The sequence below is a fragment of the Schistocerca serialis genome, chromosome 11 (assembly GCF_023864345.2).
Source record: "Schistocerca serialis cubense isolate TAMUIC-IGC-003099 chromosome 11, iqSchSeri2.2, whole genome shotgun sequence".
Taxonomy (NCBI): Eukaryota; Metazoa; Arthropoda; class Insecta; order Orthoptera; family Acrididae; genus Schistocerca; species Schistocerca serialis.
In genome coordinates this window covers 106678293-106697011 of record NC_064648.1, presented here as the reverse complement: position 1 = coordinate 106697011, position 18719 = coordinate 106678293, and positions in this window count along the sequence as shown.

The window sequence follows — 18719 nt, the reverse complement described above, 5'->3', positions numbered from 1 at the left end:
GGGGGAAACGAAACTCAATAAAGGAGAAGAAAAAAGAAGATGAATCAGGCAGTTCCCATTTGAATAGTGATCCGATCAGACGTTTCTTTCTAAACGTAGTACAAATGAGTGGAACTTAGTAATGTTTGAAGTGTTGACAGAAAGTATGAAAGGTGTGAAATGGGTAATGAGGCTTACATCTCACGAGGGAAACGTCCAGTAAGACATGTCGAAACCTACCCTCAAATTTTTTACACAAAAAGAAGACGACGAAAGAAATGCACTTTCACAATTTTAGCTGCTAAGGGGCACTGCAAGTATTTTGCAAAAAATGTTGAAGTTACACATTTTTGTCGCGCGAGGAACAGCTTGTAACAGAGGTTTGTACAGCCCTGCCCTCCTTCAGGCCGACTCGGCCAAACATTCGCGCAGCGCCGCGTAGCGGAATTATCCGGAGTTCACAGACAGCAATTTTAAGCACCTAAAGCCTGGTTCACAACGGAGTGAATGGAAACCAACACGTGCGAATGAGCATTTGCAGGAAATTCGCTACCATTCTCTTGTATGTGGGTAGAATCGTTTATAGTAGAGGGAACAGAAGAGAGAACATGAGGTAGCAAACATTGTCTGTGAACACTGTTATTAGTTTTTAGTTTTTGGAGCTAATATTCGCCATTCACGATACAACTCTTATCATCTTAGAGCCACAATACGAAACTTAGCATGTCAGTGAGGAGTATTTTGCATGGCGAGCGCACTGTTGTTGACGGACTATACGAAATGGCGCAGGGAAGGAAGATTCAAGTGTCTCAGTCTGCATGGGAGGGTGACATGCGTGGAGATCGTGCACTTTACACGGAATTGCATCTCCATCACCACTGGTCCAAAATTTTCGTTGTATGTCAGCTGCCATTTTCCCTGCCTTCTCATTACCATTGAGGGGAAACTTATGTACAGAACCCTAATTTCCGACGTCGAGCATCATCTCAAGAAGTGACACAACTGACGTTTCCACTACCCGTGTAAGGTCTAATGGGCTATTCTTTTTCTTCCTGAAACAAAAATGGTTTTGTGGCAAAGCGCGCGCTTCGTGATCCAGGGAGCGCTGGATCGAATCCCGTTCAGACCAGAACGTTTCCACTATGATTTTTAACGGAGCATTCACTTCTCACAGATGTTGCAGTGGCCACGAAAGACATGTTAAAGACACGTGTTAAAGACACGTTGAACTGCAGGTCTCCATTTTTCGATTAGGTAACTGTGGAAGGTTGGGGACACGTAAGTAGATGCAGTGGCGCCCAGTTGAAAGACATGGAAGAGGCCTGCCGGCTACACCAGACACAATTCTCTTTTGCTCGTGCTTGTTAGCTTGTCTGCTCCGGTCAAAACCTCGATTAAACTATACAAACATTTTTTTGAGTAACTTCGTATTGACAGTTCAGTTCTTGCCCATGTAATTCTGATAAAAGTGGCCAGCAGAGGAAGTAAAATCATGGCAGTGTTTGATGTCACAGAGGACTTTCATCAATTTGTTGCAATGAAATGTGTGTTACGGTACTACATTTTATTACAATTTCTGTAGACCATTCCTCATAATAATGTTTGAATGTTGTATATTTGACCATCAGTGAAACAGTTCTTCGCTTATTCCCTGTAGCCGTCACAAAAATTCGAAGTGTCTATTGAATGACGAAAAGAAATATTTTTCTTGCACCAGGCAAGGCACACCGGACAAAGGAAAACTTGATGCAGTCAGGCACTCAGCAGTAACCACGAGTTTTCTTTACACTTCTGCATATTGCGCTGCATACGAGGCGTACTTGATCAAATTCCTAAAGCATGGCGAAGAAAACTGGTAATGCCCAAATGACTGGAGCTTAAGAATACTCTTACGCTGATAAATCTGAAATAAGAGACAGGCATCGGAAATTATGCTGTCTGACAATCTCCTGAAAAATTCTTTTTACAGTGAAAAAATATTCTTTATCGAGAGGTTGAGTCGCACCAGTAGATTTCTCGTGTCCTCCACAAAAAAGGAGGCGTCGTTGTGTCCCGACCAGGAATCCAACAACAGCAATCAATTAATTTCTGCAGCTGGTAGGAATACGTTCCGAATGAAATGCTGAAAGTTATTCTTTCCCATTTTTCCAGATTTTGGTAGGTCGATTACACGATTTTGCAACCAAACAGTCCACTTTTCATTTTTGGTTCTAAGTTGGCTTGCGGTTCTTGAAACAGTAAAACCGATCATACTTGTCAATGGCATTATCGTACACGAATGTGTCGCAGCATTCATTGACTGGGCAGCCGACTCCCTCTTTTTTTCACCCCGAAATGATAAACTGCGGTGTGCACGCAGTTGTTTCACGAAACCTCACTGATGAGCGCTTCAGACAGCAGTTGCGGGGGCGACAGCAAGTTCCGTCTCTACGTCACCCACGAGTCCCTCTGCAGCTCTGTCTGTCACCGGCAGCTGCTCTACACGTTCACGTGACGTAAACTCGGTAATTTTGCGACTTCCTGTTGTGGACGATTCCTTGAGCCTGCGTAACCAGGTCGACGGAGCCCGGTAATTGGCAACGTTGATGTCAGAAGTGATTCGGAGGGCCCAGTCTCGTAGGTCCCCATCGGCGACGGCGCACAGCCTCCCACGAGCGGTTCTTAATCTTTCGAACAGTTTCTATTCAGATAGTTTCCTATTTCCATTTGGCTCATATTTCTTACTGCATGTAATTCATTCTCCCATTTGCACAGTTCACGCTCCGATTCTACGAAACGAAAACTCCTCTGCACACTGCGTAACTTCAAGCGTCTTTCGCCTCCTTTGTTTAACCAATATTTCACCGCCTTTTCTTTGTCAGTGATAGCTGTTGCCGTACTTCTTTCTTTTTTTAAGAAGGTTTTGTTCTTCAGAACTGTTACTGCCACAACTGAAGTCGTCCGAACCACAATTCATGGAATCGTTACAGTTATTTCCTATTTCTTCTAACGTATCCACAATTCAAACGAAATGTCGATATCATCCTCAGGAGAAGTAGGTGATTTCGGCTAGAGATCACTTTCTCCATGTCTCATCATTGCTAAATTGAGAACGGTAATTGGATTCCGCATTACTGTGAAACTGGAAGAAAAAAAGGTACTATTAGCAGAAATGCCCTACCAAAGCACAATAAATATTAATCAAAATATCCACGGGTGTACTGCCGGTGTAGTGTCCAACGGGCACAATATTTCGGCGATCATATATCTCGCCATCATCAGGTGAACTGACGGACTGAGTTCCTGTGAACGTGCCGGCACGGAGATGCGTACGCTATGGCTGCTCAGGGGGAACTGGGTTCGGTCGCGGCGGCGGTCGCTTTAAATACCCTCCGCCCGCGGCGCACTCCCTCCGCCGTCCGCGCCCCGTGCCTCGGTCGCACGGTGGAACAGATTGCGACGGCGTCTGAGATGACGTCGGCTCTGTCCACCGTGGTCGTCACAATTATACGCTTGCTCGATTTACTCTCGATTAACCCAATCGCTGGTTCCCAAGCCTTGCTAAGATTATAGCCACAGTCACGGTTTACGAGGTCGTCATCGGTGCGAATTTCGATGGCCTCTCTAACAACGCTGTCCCAGTATCTCGACGTCTTTACCAGAATCCTCGTGCGTTCATACTCCATAGCGTGATTTTGCGACAAACAATGTTCAGCGACCTTCGACTTGCTCGGATACATCAGTCGAGTGTGCCTCTGGTGTTCACGGCATCGATCCGGTACGCATCATCTGACCAATATACGACTTGCCACATTGACACAGAATCTGGTACACGCCGGCCTTCCTCAAACCGAGGCCATCTTTGGCGCTCCCCACCAGTGCACGAGTTTTATTCGGAGTACAAAACACAGTTCCGACCCGGTGTTTCTTCAAAATGCGGGCGATTTTCCCCGAGAGTGCGCCTGTACATGAAATAAACGCAGTGCCTACCTCGTCCCCCGTGATTTCATCCATCTCCACAGGTTGTGCTGTAGTGGTTGGGCGGAGAGCACTTTGAATCTGCGACTCTGAGCCATCACACCGACGTCATCTCAGATGCCGTCGCAATCTGTTCCACCGTGCGACCGTGGCACTGGACGCGGACGGCGGAGGGAGTGCGCCGCGGGCGGAGGGTATTTAAAGCGACCGCCGCCGCGACCGAACCCAGTTCCCCCTGAGCAGCCATAGCGTACGCATCTCCACGCCGGCACGTTCACAGGAACTCAGTCCGTCAGTTCACCCGATGTTGGCGACATGTATGATCGCCGAAATATTGTGCCTGTTGGACACTATAGACCGGCAGTACACCCGTGGATATTTTGATTATCAAATACGCCGGGAGAAACTCAAGAATCACACAATAAATATTAATGCGACGGTTATTATGAAGCAAAGTGAGAAAAGCTGTATAACTGCACGACAGAGGCTGGAGGGCGCGAAGGTGCCACTGTCCAGATCCTTATCAAATCGCCTATCGTCGTTAAAGTAACTTGCCAGTGAATGGCTGGAAAAACAGTAACAATTTTCATAATGTTTATCAGGGTCCAACTACATAGTGTGAACTCTACATACAAAGAACTTTTACGACAATGAAAGTGTTTTAACGATGAAGATTTTGGTATAAGAATAATCAGAACAGCTTTGATATAGCTGGCCAAAGTGGCCGAGCGGTTCTAGGTGCTTCAGTCTGGAACCGCGCGACCGCTACGGTCGCAGGTTCGAATCCTGCCTCGGGCATGGATGTGTGTGATGTCCTTAGGTTAGTTAGGTTTAGGTAGTTCTAAGTTCTAGGGGACTGATGACCTTAGAAATCAAGTCCCATAGTGCTCAGAGCCATTTGAACCATTTAGCTTTGATATAAACTTCATTAGGCTACATAAACATGTATGTCGGTCAGTAATTTAAAATTTTTCCTGCCAGTGTATGATTGAAGTCTATAGACTTATCAACTACCTTTCTTAGGTGCTTAAAACTTTGCGCACACATTTATGGCATCGTTATCTGGAAAGCAGATAGCAACCAAATGATTTCAGTCAGTTGTTTTTATACTATAAATACATAAATTAGACAATCTAAATTAAGGTAATTTTTTATTATTTTAAACATAGCTGCACAACAGCAACGGTTCCACGTAATAAAATTATAAACAGCCGAGCAGTTGCAATGGATAAAGAAATCTTTACCAAGGTTTCAACAAATTTAAATTTGTCTTCTTCAGAAGGTGGCAATTTTATATTAGTATGGACTGATGTATCATCGTCGTTTTTACAAATATCTGCATAGATCCATTTGTCCAAATTAAAATATAGCCCTGAAAATAGGGTTTGTCATGTAAATGTAAATTAGTGCTCTGTAACATCCATGTACTTATTTACATTTACATAACAAACCCTATTTTCAGGGCTATATTTTAATTCGGACAAATGGATCTATGCAGATATTTGTAAAAACGACGATGATACATCAGTCCATACTAATTTAAAATTGCCACCTTCTGAAGAAGACAAATTTAAATTTGTTGAAACCTTGGTAAAGATTTCTTTATCCATTGCAACTGGTCGGCTGTTTATAATTTTATTATTTAGTAATTTTTTATAATTAATAATTTTTCCTCCTTTTGATAGTAAGCTGGTGTCTGTAGTCTACTTTTCTCCAAATGGTATCCTGAAATATCACAAAAAATTTCAGATCTGTAGCTCAAATAATTTTATTTTGCATGAAATAAAACTGTCAGAAAATTTGATTCTTGGGAAATTCAGTTTAAAGGTGCATTTCATCTGTTATTCACCTCTGTTGTTCTTAAAATCCTCCAGGTGCATATTCTTGGTTTGTGTGTTTCTCATCCTCTCTCTTCCTTCTGTTGCTCCTCTTTGCTATTCTGGCCTCTTTAAATGCCTCAGGAACCCATTTTTCGCCTTCGGCCACTCTCAAGGAGTCAGTTGCCATCAGTGCTTGTCTCATATTGAAACGAGTTCGTCCCAACAGCTCCAAAACATCGCATCTGCTAACTGCCCTATCATTAAAGCAAGTGACTGCACCTAATACACCTAATATCATGGTATTGAAACCAAGAAACACAGTTTTAGGATGGCGTTCCCATATCACATGGTTGAAACATTCATTAACATTTTGTGTCTTTCCAAGTAAGCACCGTGACAATCGTTTAGTGTCGCTTAGGTCCCTGCATGTGGGCTCAATTGCTTCCAATACCTCAAATGGCAGTGAGTGATGCTGTGCATAAGTCTCATAATTTGCTATTGCTTTTTTGTACCCACACCATGTATCTACACCATTATCACAGAGAGAATGCTGTGGATCGTCATCCATAGAAGCTCTGTGTAAAAAGGTAGCCCATACTGCTTTCTTCATGACCTCAATATTGTCTCCATTCCTTCTTATAACTAAACAATAATAGAGCTGTAGTTTGTCCACCTCTTTCTTAGTAAGACTACCCTGACCACCAATTGGTTTGCCATCATTGAGATTTTCCCCCTTCATATCTTTTATTAGCTTATGTAAACGTGTGCCCATCCTCATTTGGACATGACCAATTTTTACAGTTCTTACATAAGGCGTATTTTCCAACACATTTTCACACCCTTTGGAGTCACCGTCTCCAAGTTACTTCACATACTGTACACCACAATTCTCTTCTGACATTCGAAATATTCTGAGAACTCCCCCTCCCACCACTAAACCAAGAAAAATTCTGAACACAAACATGATCCTCGATATTTCCATTGCAACCATGGAAGTACTTTGACACACATTCTATGTCAATCACCTTACCATTATCTCGGGATGTTGCGGTGACAAAACCACTCAATGATAGGTGACCACGCTTCTGCCATGTCCCATCAAAGGCTGCAGCTACATCAGTGTCACCTTCATTGCATAACACAGTTTCTTCTAGTGCTTTCTTCATTGACACAGCACTCACTTGTCCAACACTTTCAAGAAGTAACTGTGTTTACTTCTGAAATCTTGTAGGTGGGGCCAAATTCATGATAGCATAAAATCTTTGAGCTGCCTTTCTACTCTTCCCAGTACACCTCATTCCATATGCAAGTCTTATATTTGTGTTATAAACTCTTCCTTTGTATACTCCAGAGAAATACCCAGTTTTAGTTACCCCACAGAAATCACAGAACACTTGTAACTTACTAGCCACACCTTTCCTGTCTTCAAAATCTACGACAATTTTAATACCACCTTTTCCACAAACCACACACACGGTAGCATTCTTTATAAGTGAACATAAAGCACTCAATTCAGCAAGTATGGAAACATTCCGTTACAGTGTTTTGATCATATTTTATAGAAATGTCACTCTGGGTACTCAAATACTCGTATTTTAGCTTCTATCTTGTGGCACTTGGCGGAGTCGACATAACATAAAGTTGGTTTGTGGGTGTAATTACACACTCTCTGCTTTCCAATGAAGTAAAGCGATTACCACAAAACTTACGTTTTCCCGTTCCAAAACATTTTTGAGGGATAACTACTTCCGAGAATGACACAGCACCAACAACTCAACAACATACAGAAGTTTGAACACAAACAACTCTCGAAAACCACAGGTATACAAAGGAAAACAAATAAGCATCGGAAAGCGTGTGCGCTGACAGGACTGCCAACTCAAAACACGATTATGCAGCGTATCTGTTCGAAGTGGCAAAATAATAATGACGACATTTGATATCCGACCGCAGCTGAAACACGGTCGTTGCCGCATACCGACATATATTTAAATTTGTTTTTAAAGATGTTGCCGATGACTGAATCGATCTATTTAACTACCATTCACAAAACTCTAAATATTTTTGAAAAATATGTAAAAATCTGCCAACCGGTTGCATTGGTTTTCTATATGCCTTGACCAGCTTTCTTCACCTCTAAGGGTGACTTCATCAGTCTCCTCACACCACACCGGTGTTACTTATGTTTTAATGTTTGACTTTTGGAGAACATTATGTCTTATAAAACTTCCTGACAGATTAAAACTGTGAGCCGGACCGAGACTCGAACTCGGGACCTTTGCCTTTCCCGGGCAACTCAGCTCTTAAATCACTGTACATCTTTGACGATATGTTCTTCATGTAATTACCTTACCTTCTGATGAAGTCACCCGTAGAGGTGACGAAAACTGGTCAAGGTATATAGAAAACCTATGCAACCGGTTGGCAAATTTTTACATATTTTTCAAATTTGTGTATACGGTTGCTGAAAACGTCAGCCATGTTCAAAGTTGTACTCTAAATATTGATTTAAGACGGAAAAAAATTCGAATTTTTGAAGCTGATTCACTAGCAAGTAACCTTAAACAGGAGGTGCAGCTACTTAACATGACAACGATCCGCAAGGATAGGGGCTTGTGTTATTCACTGATTTCGTGTTGGTACTAGAACCTGTTTTGTTGGCCTTACGCATTACTAATACCATGAGTAAATCAGCTTACTTTGCTCCAATTGGAGTCCGTAACTTAGTGTTCTTATATTTACTCTAAATACTTCGCCACATGTACAACAAGAGCATAGTGGTTGCGTATAACTCTTGCTTAGCGACAACAATAATGGCCGCGCGGAGTGGCCGCATGGTTTGAGGCGTCATGACACGGACTGCGCGGCTCCTCCCGATGGAGGTTCGAGTCCTCCCTCGGACATGGGTGTGTGTGTTGTTCTTAGCATAAGTTAAAGTTAGTTTAAGTAGTGTGTAAGTCTAGGGACCGATGGCTGGCTCTGAGCACTATGGGACTCAACTGCTGAGGTCATTAGTCTCCTAGAACTTAGACCTAGTTAAACCTAACTAACCTAAGGACATCACAAACATCCATGCCCGTGGCAGGATTCGAACCTGCGACCGTAGCGGTCTTGCGGTTCCAGACTGTAGCGCCTTTAACCGCACGGCCACTTCGGCCGGACCGATGGCCTCAGCAGTTTGGTCCCATAGGAATTCAAACACGTTTGAACATTTGAAGAGACTCGCAGGATTTTTGTGTGTTTGCCAAATTCATTACTCGTCTTCAACCTACTTGAAACTGGGCAGAGGTAAGTACCTTTCCACTGTGCACATTCGCATTTTTCACTAGCGTTTTCTTTTTAGATCGGTAAGACTATTTCATGCACACATGTCCATTTCGTTCACCAAAAGCGTCATTCTGAAGCATATTGTTCGTGTATCTGTGCATTCCTTCACAGAAACTAGTATTTCATTGTTCCAGTCTTCATATCATGATAATCATCCTTTACAAAGTGCTTTCTCATTATACATCCTTTCTTTTACGATATATAGTGCTAGTATGCACACTGATTTTTAACTGGGGATAATGTTACATTTTGGTTGTGTTTCATAATCCTTGGCCCATTACTCAAAGCAACAGAAAGAACTAAGTGGAGAGGGTTAGGACACCAGGCTTCCTAGGCCTGTGCTTAACGTAATTTCAGGTACCTAACGATTCAGAATGAGGTATAAAATAGTAAATCACTAATCACTAGAGTGATAGAAATGGTCTAGCTATACAAGAAATTCCCTAATCACTTCACCTTCTCACATCTTTAAAAAAACAAACCATGGATCACCTTTCCTTTTGATAATAACACAAGTACAAAGAAAACAATTGAAATAAATAAAACAATATTACAAGGAGATATCATGTCATTACTTAAATGTAAAACGGAAAACGCAATATAATGATCCACAATCCAAGTAACCATTTCCTTTCGCTTGATACATAACTAAGGACTGGCAGAGCATGTCATTATCCCACCACCATTTCATTGTATACACGGATGATTTTCAATTCTAAGAAGTGTTTAGCTTTAGGTCTCTGTGTAACACATAGATCATCGTATGTGATAGCACATGAGTTTCAGATTTTCTCTCATATTCAAGCTTCTGCTGAACATATATTTTCACTGTTGACTACTCAAAAAAATGGTTCAAATGGCTCTGAGCACTATGCGACTTAACTTCTCAGGTCATCAGTCGCCTAGAACTTAGAACTAATTAAACCTAACTAACCTAAGTGTTGTGGCGTAACAAGCTAGCTACGCCACACTGAGAAGGGAGCCGAAAGGCACGCGTACACACACGCCGACTGGCGTCAAGTCTGGAACAGGATAAGTAGTGAATTCTCATAAGAAAAGTATGCAGCTCCTCAAATACTTATCTTTTATTTATCCTTGTGGTACATCGCTCTCGATAATACAGATAAGACTATCTTCAGATACGGTTAATGGCGCCTTGCTAGGTCATAGCCATGGACTTAGCTGAAGGCTATTCTAACAGTCTCTCGGCAAATGAGAGAAAGGCTTCGTCAGTGTAGTCGCTAGCAAAGTCGTCGTACAAATGGGGCGAGTGCTATCCCGTATCTCGAGACCTGCCTTGTGGTGGCGCTCGGTCTGCGATCACACAGTGGCGACACGCGGGTCCGACATGTACTAAATGGACCGCGCCCGATTTAAGCTACCACCTAGCAAGTGTGGTGTCTGACGGTGACACCACATTCCTCCCCCGCAAATCGGTGAACGGTCGTGTTATAAGGCTTCCGCCCGCCGTGGGGAGGACCCCATGTTGACGTATGCCATGAGGTGGGGAGCCTAACAACAGGCGAGGCTGTGCCACCCGCACCCGGCCATTCGGTCCGAGGGGAGCTAGGAAACGCCTGAAAACCTACTCCAGGGTGCACGTCAACATGCGGTGTATGCGCCCGTAAAGAGACAGGAGGGGCCGAAGGGTCGACCTCCATTGCGTCGGGGTACCCGACGCGCGAAGACATCATGTGGTCCGGAGCGGGCAAGAGCTCCATGGCGGAGGACAGCTGGTCACGGGAAGCGATCGGCGGCGCGTGACCCATGGAGGCGCTTGGCGGCTGCAGCGAGGCGTCCACTGCGGGCGGCGCCGGCTGGAGGACAGGCGGCGGCGGCGGAGGCGGCAGCGGCGCGTCGCCATGGGGCAAAATGGAAGGCATCGTCGGTAACACCTGGGGATGAGGCGAGCCAGTAGATGGGACCCCAGGGCGCTGACCGGACGGCACCGTCGCTGAAAGCAGACGGGGAGCAGCAGAACCCGTGCGACGACAGAGGCGCAGCTGATTGAGATGCCGACGCACCTCACCAGAGGCCCTCAAAACCAAATACATCGCGCGGCCGAGGCAGCGAAGAATGCGCCCTGCGAGCCAACGCCGTGAACCTCGATGGTTGCGATAAAATACAACGTCGCCTGGAGCAAAAGCAGGAGTCTGCCGCTGCACAGGAACCTGATGCGGCGGATGCAGCAAAGACATCAAGGTTCGATGCGGACGACCATGGAGCAACTCAGCCGGCGAGCGACCATCTCGAGGCTGAGAGCGATACGATGACAAAAAGAGCAACAATGCGTCCTCCCGAGAATGTGACTCTTTCAACTTTAACATCTGTGAATTGAGCAAAAAATCTGTGAACCAACGGATCCTCGATCCGAGACTTTGACAAAGGCCATTGTGTAGCAACAAAACGCAAAACGGTAGCAAGGACAGGGTCAGCAGCTGTGGCTGTAGCTACACGACGAAAATCAATCGGAAACGATTCGAGCACTTCATCAGTTTCCGCATCAATGAACATGCAAGCAAGTTCGGAAGAATCGAATGCTTTATCCTCAGCAACAGGCAAACGGGACAACGCATCGGCGTTTCCGTGCTTAGCAGTGGACCGATACAAGATATCGTAGCGGTACTTCGAGAGGAAAATAGACCAGCGAATGAATTTCTGCGCTGTACGCGGAGGTACAGGCTTGTTCGGATGAAAAAGCGACGTCAAAGGTTTGTGGTCTGCGATGATGGTAAAGTGACGACCATACAAGAAATCATGGAACTTAGTAACACCAAACACGAGAGCCAAAGCTTCTTTCTCTATCTGCGAGTAATTTCTTTGCGCAGACGAGAGCAATTTGGACGCAAAGGTAATAGGGCGATCATGCGAGCCAACTTTGTGCGCAAGCACAGCACCGATCCCGAAATCCGATGCATCTACCATCAACAAAAGGGGTTTCTGGGGATCGAATGGCGTAAGGCAAGTATTAGAAAGCAACGCCGATTTCAACTGGCGGAAGGCGCGTTCGCATTCCGCCGTCCAGACGAACGGAACACCCTGACGGCGTAAGCTATGAAGCGGAGATGAAATGGAAGAGGCATTGCGCAGAAAGCGATGATAATAGTTAATTTTACCCAACAGACTCTGTAGCTGATTCATATTATGTGGCGAAGGCAATTCTTGTATGGCACGGAGGTGCTCTGGACTCGGATGTATGCCTTGGGCATTGATGACATGCCCCAGGTATGGTAAGTCACGAGCAAAAAACACACATTTGTCCTTCGCAAGCGAAGACCATGTTGGCGCAATACCTGAAATAATGTTCGTAGGTGTGCGAAATGCTCGTCTGCCGTCTTTCCGGAGATCACAATATCGTCCAGATAGTTCGCAACAGTAGGGACCGACGCAAAAATAGTTTGTAAATATTGCTGAAACAATGCAGGGGCGGATGCACACCCGAATGGCAGTCTTTTGAATCGGTACAAACCAAGATGCGTGTTAACCACCAAGACGCATTTGCAAGTACGCATCTGCTAGGTCCAACTTCGAGAAGTATTTACCCTTGCACAGTTTATCAAAAAGATCTTCCGGGCGGGGCAAGGGAAAAGTTGCAATTACGAGTTGTGGATTCAATGTTGCCTTGAAGTCCACACAAACTCAGTTTTCCGGAAGGTTTTGGCAAAATTACTAAGGGTGAGGCCCAGAGAGAAGCTTGCACACGTTCAATTACACCTTGCGATTCTAAATCGTGTAATGTTCTTGCGACCTCATCACGCAATGCGTGAGGAACATTGCGCGCTCGGAAAAATTTCGGTTGCGCGTTGACTTTTACTTCCAAATGTGCTTCATAGTTCTTAGCGCAACCAAGGCCCGGTGCAAAAATGTCTGTAAATTCTTCACACAAACGAGAAACACTGTCTGAAGGCACAGTCTGATTCACTGATAGTACCTGATTTACTATAGACATGTTAAACAATTGAAATAAAACTAAACCAAACAAGTTCACTGCAGTAGAAGAACGAAGAACGTAAAATGACACAAGTTTTGTTTGTCCCTTGTATGTTGCAAGAAGAGTGCACTGTCCTAACACAGGGATCTGCTGTTTGCCCAGTTGGTTGTACGTGTCGTGATTGAGCAATGAAACTGCAGCTCCGGTATCGAGCTGGAATGGGATCACTTTGGCATTAAAGTCCAAATCTACAAAACGTTTATTGTCCTGCTTACGACAAGAGCGCCTGTTTTGTGCAATTTGAACAGACACTGGTACAGAATCACTTGCTAATTGACGTGATTTCCGGTGACGTCGACGCACACTTTTTGTGGGACGAACACAGTCACTGTTAGAGAAAGTGGCACTGGGCGGAGTGGAATTAACTACATGAATGTCCATGGGGAAAGGTCCACGAGCCTGAGTGTCCTTGGTTCGATTCCGGCGCGAAGCAAAGGGCCTGGAATGATTGTGATTGTCTGATCTGAGCTTTTTCTGGCAAACACTTTGAACATGTCCTTTCTTATTACAGAAAAAGCAAATAGCTTGGCGTGACGGGCAATGTTCACACAAATGTCTAGTTGCACACCGCGGGCATGATTTCACTGCAGTTGTGTGCTGGCGCGGCACACCTGGTGTAGAGCGTGGCGGCAGCTGCACAGACATGCGCGAGGGCAGTTTACCGGGCCGCGAAGCGCGAGCGCGCCCGGCGGGCCGGTTAACTTGACACACGGCTGGCGAAGTTGCAAATGATTCCTGAGCAAACTCAAGCGTGTCTTGTCTATCCAATATGTCTATCACTTGTTGAAGGGAGGGATTAACTAGTTTCAAAATTTGCTCCCGTATGCGAACATCACAAACGTTCTGTGCAATTGCATCACGCACCATAGTATCTGAATAAGGAAGGCCACAGTCACATTCAAACGCACAATCCCTAGTAAGGCCTTGCAAAGTTGCAACCCACTCCCTATTAGTTTGACCGGCCGTACGTTTTGTATGAAAGAAAGTATACCTTTTTGCAACGACATTTACTGTTTCTTTGAAATAGGCGTCCAATGCAGACAAAATTTTCTCGTAGGACAGAGTTGCTACGTCGCGTCGGGGAAACAATTTCACTATCACACGGTAGGTGGACACACCGACACAAGAAAGCAAAAACGGCTGCGGCTCATTACCTTGAATTCTGTAGGCGGCGAGATGAAATCCAAATTGTCGGGACCATTCTGGCCACGTTTCTTGGGTTGAATCAAAATTACGGAAGGACGGTGCAACGGCGAGTTGTGGCTGCGGTAGCGATGAAGCGGCGGCGGCCGCATCGGTTTGCAGCGCACGTTGACCCTGGACGAGCTGTCCCAGGGCATCCAATAACGCCTGCGTCTGCTGATTCTGCAAGCGATAAAATTCGGGCAGTACATCTGGAGATTGTGGCGAAGCCATGACACAAATAAATCAGAGCAAAGCAAGTAGAAAGAACACGATCCTTTAATCCCATCCTCGTCGCCAATCTGTTGTGGCGTAACAAGCTAGCTACGCCACACTGAGAAGGGAGCCGAAAGGCACGCGTACACACACGCCGACTGGCGTCAAGTCTGGAACAGGATAAGTAGTGAATTCTCATAAGAAAAGTATGCAGCTCCTCAAATACTTATCTTTTATTTATCCTTGTGGTACATCGCTCTTGATAATACAAATAAGACTATCTTCAGATACGGTTAATGGCGCCTTGCTAGGTCGTAGCCATGGACTTAGCTGAAGGCTATTCTAACAGTCTCTCGGCAAATGAGAGAAAGGCTTCGTCAGTGTAGTCGCTAGCAAAGTCGTCGTACAACTGGGGCGAGTGCTATCCCGTATCTCGAGACCTGCCTTGTGGTGGCGCTTGGTCTGCGATCACACAGTGGCGACACGCGGGACCGCGGCCGATTTAAGCTACCACCTAGCAAGTGTGGTGTCTGACGGTGACACCACACTAAGGACATCACACACATCCATGCCCGAGGCAGGATTGGAACCTGCGACCCTAGCGGTCGCTCGGTTCCAGACTCTAGCGCCTAGAACCGCACGGCCACTCCGGCCGGCCACTGTTGACTACTAAGATGAATCTAAATTCTAAATTGGTATTTACAACATAGAGAAATTTACAGAAACAACACTAAATGACCTACTACCTACATGTGTTTTTCAGTACTAAGCTAAATTAGGCCATGACTTGGAATCTACTTTCGTAGCTGTGATGATTCAACATTCCACAATAATCATCAAATCTTCGTATTAAAGTAATACATTTTAAAACACAGTTAGTTATCGTGTCACATTTGTATTACACTTCCACAGAGTTCGAGGGGTTTTCACAAAGATCATTACAAAATCAAAACAACACATCATACAATATGTCACACGTCACACACAGGGTGTTTCCGTAAGAGCTTGAAAAAGTTTAATAGGACATCGAGGATACTCCACTGAAAATTTTGAGGCAGGGAATCTGGGGTTAAGCCAGCTTAAAGGAGATAATAGGAATAAAATCTCATTACCGTGTACTTTTTTTGCTCACTTTAGTTACAGTTCAGTGCAAATACCATCATTAACACAAAGAACATACCGTTTGTACCGTAGCTTACAAAATGTGCTGGAACTGACGGCCATCAACCTCAATACAAGCATGACATCGACGAACCATGTTATGACTCACCCTGACAAACATCCCTGGTGTGTTTCGAATCACATCGCAGGCAGCTACAATTGTGGCAACTAATTCCATCCCCGTATCCACTGGGGTCTCATATGCGAGTGACTTAAATATCCCCACAGGAAATAACCAAGGGGATTCAGGTCAGGTGACCTCCTCCCTATCCAACCAGCGACCAGTAGTGCTGTACTGTACGTCTCTGAGTGGCAATGAGTAATGGATAGGACTGTCATTGACTCATAGCACGTTCTGTCACGGGACAATCTAAATATAATACAACAGAGCCACCTTAAGGAGAAGTAACGTAAACAAAACCTTCACCCCAGTAACCAGGCTCGGCCTCGTTGTTCTCTTGCAGGAAATAGAGAATCTTCCTGCAAGAGAAATAAACAGCACAGCACGTGTAGACTTGTACGCATGTTAGTTGCAAATACGCTGGGAAACAGTAATGATAGATAAAGCGGTAGATAGGGTGGTTTTCCATCCTTAAGCTGTTTTCTCTGACGTCAGGTTAGCCTTCTCAATTTGTTCAGTGGAGCATTCTTTACGTTCTGTTACATTTCTGCACGTTCTTACGGAAATACCCTTTATTACGGAAACACCCCATATGCAGGGTGGGTCACTAAATAAAGCCACCAATAATAACTCCGAAAGTATGGCAGGAGCTGAAAAGTTTGTGGGACAAAAGTTGCATGGCACAACGGGGGCCATAATATGACGTTTGTTTTTTTGTTGCTAGGTTGGGTCGCTTCAGAGATATGAAGGTCAACTTAGTTCTTTTGAATGCGATACTGTATTGGTACTTATTTTCTGATAGCGGCTATCGAGACAAATCCAATGATGTGTAACAGTCTTTGAAGGTCAATGGAGGTCAAAAACGTGGCATGAACGTCCCTTTACAGAAGGTTTTCTATGTGATGACCATTGGAATCAATGCAGTGCTGCAATCTTCTTATCATGGATTGAGGCGTATTCCTTATCACATCGGCACTTATGAGGCACACCCTCCGTCAATTCTCTCTCGCATATCTTCAGGAATAGTTGGAACGTCTTTATAAACAATGTCTTTTACAAATCCACACAAGGAAAAATCTAGAGGCGTCAAGTCTGGCGAACGAGTTGGTCACGACACATTTCCTCCTCATTGAATACAACGATCTGTGATTTGTCTCTGCAACTCATTTCTAGCAATCAGCGAAAAATGTGCCGGACACCCATCGTGTTGATATCACATTGCGCTCCTTCCTCCTAAAGGTATTTCGTCCAATAACAGACCTAATGTTTCTAACAGGAATGTAGTGTAGTTCCTACCATGAAGATTTCCTTCCATGAAATAGGGGCCTATAATTCTGTCCCCCAGAATCCCACACCATACATTCACCGACCACGGTTTCTGGTGTGCAAGTTGCCATAGCCAACATGGGTTTTCAGTTGTCCACTAATGCATGTTATGCAAATTAACATTTCCAAAGTTCGCGAATGTGGCCTCGTCAGTAAATAAAATGGAATTAATAAATGTGTCATCCCTCTGAATCTGAAGTTCTGCCCATCGGCAGAATTCATTGCGACGCATAGAATCCGTACCAGTTAATTCTTAGTGGCGACTGATATGGTAAGGATGACATTTATGGCGATACAGAACACAAACAATACTACTCTGGCTCATGCCAGATTCCCTTGCGATCTGACGCGAACTAGGACAAGGATGTCGAACCACAATGGCAAGAGTACCACCTTCCGTTTCCTCGTTAGTAACTTTGCTTTGCCGGATATGTTTCCAATGCGCTAAAGAACAAGTTGTTCTCAATTTATCATACACATATTTAAATGTACGACGTGTAGGGTGAGTACGTTGAGGATATCTTTCAGCGTATAAGTCTCTGGCGCTCACTGAATTTCGTTGGCATTCTCCGTAAATGAGAAGCATATCGACTTGTTCTTCGAACGAATACATCATTCACATTCGCTTGATTCGACGATACTAGTCTTACCGTTCCTATTTTTGTTGTATTGCGAAACCGTCGAATGGTGTTTACTTGCCAGTGGCATTCACATTCGGTTAATATTTGCTATCCACACGATATATGCGAGAGAGAATTGTCAGAGCATTTGCTTCGAAAAGTGCCGAAGTGATAAGGAATACGACTCAATCCATGATAAGAAGACTGCAGCGCTGCACAGATACTAATGGTCATCACTTCGAACACCTTCTGTACATGGACGTTAATGCCACCTTTTTGACCTTAGTTGACCTGCAAAGATCTTTCTGTTACACATAATTGGATTCGTCTCGATAGCCGTTTTCGGAAAATAAGTACCAAATTATAGCATCCCGATTAAAAAAAAAAGAAACAAAGTTGACCTTCATATCTCTGACGCGACACCACCCAGTAACAAAAGCCCCACGTCATATTACGCCCCCCCCCCCTCCCGTTGTCCCATGCAACATTTGTCCCACAAACTGTTCAGCTACTATCATACTTTCGCAGTTATTCTAGGTGGCAATAGTTAGTGACTCACCCTGTATATACAGGGTGGTCCACTTAAACGTTTCAGTGCAAATATCCCTGCAACAAAAATAGATATTTAAAAATGACTTTCAGGGATATGAAAGTAAGCCTGGGACACATGAGAATAAATACCATGAGACATTCTAAAACATAAGCAAATGTTTTTCAATACAAACTTATGTTGTTTTCGAATGGATACATCGTATTATTTCTTACGCAATCAATACCACTGACATGATCCATGGTCCATGAGGTGCTATAAACATGACGGCGCCGTGCATGGACAATGGAAAATGTACGAAACGTTTTCCAAAAAATTGTGTTAATGATTCAGTCACTAATATCGATGGTTATCCATTGTATTGTCGTAGAGACACTGGCGACGGTGGTCAATGACGTCAATTCCGCGTGTCAAACGGTACAACAGTTGACACTGACAACCACTGGGTGGTTCCTTATTCACCATTGCT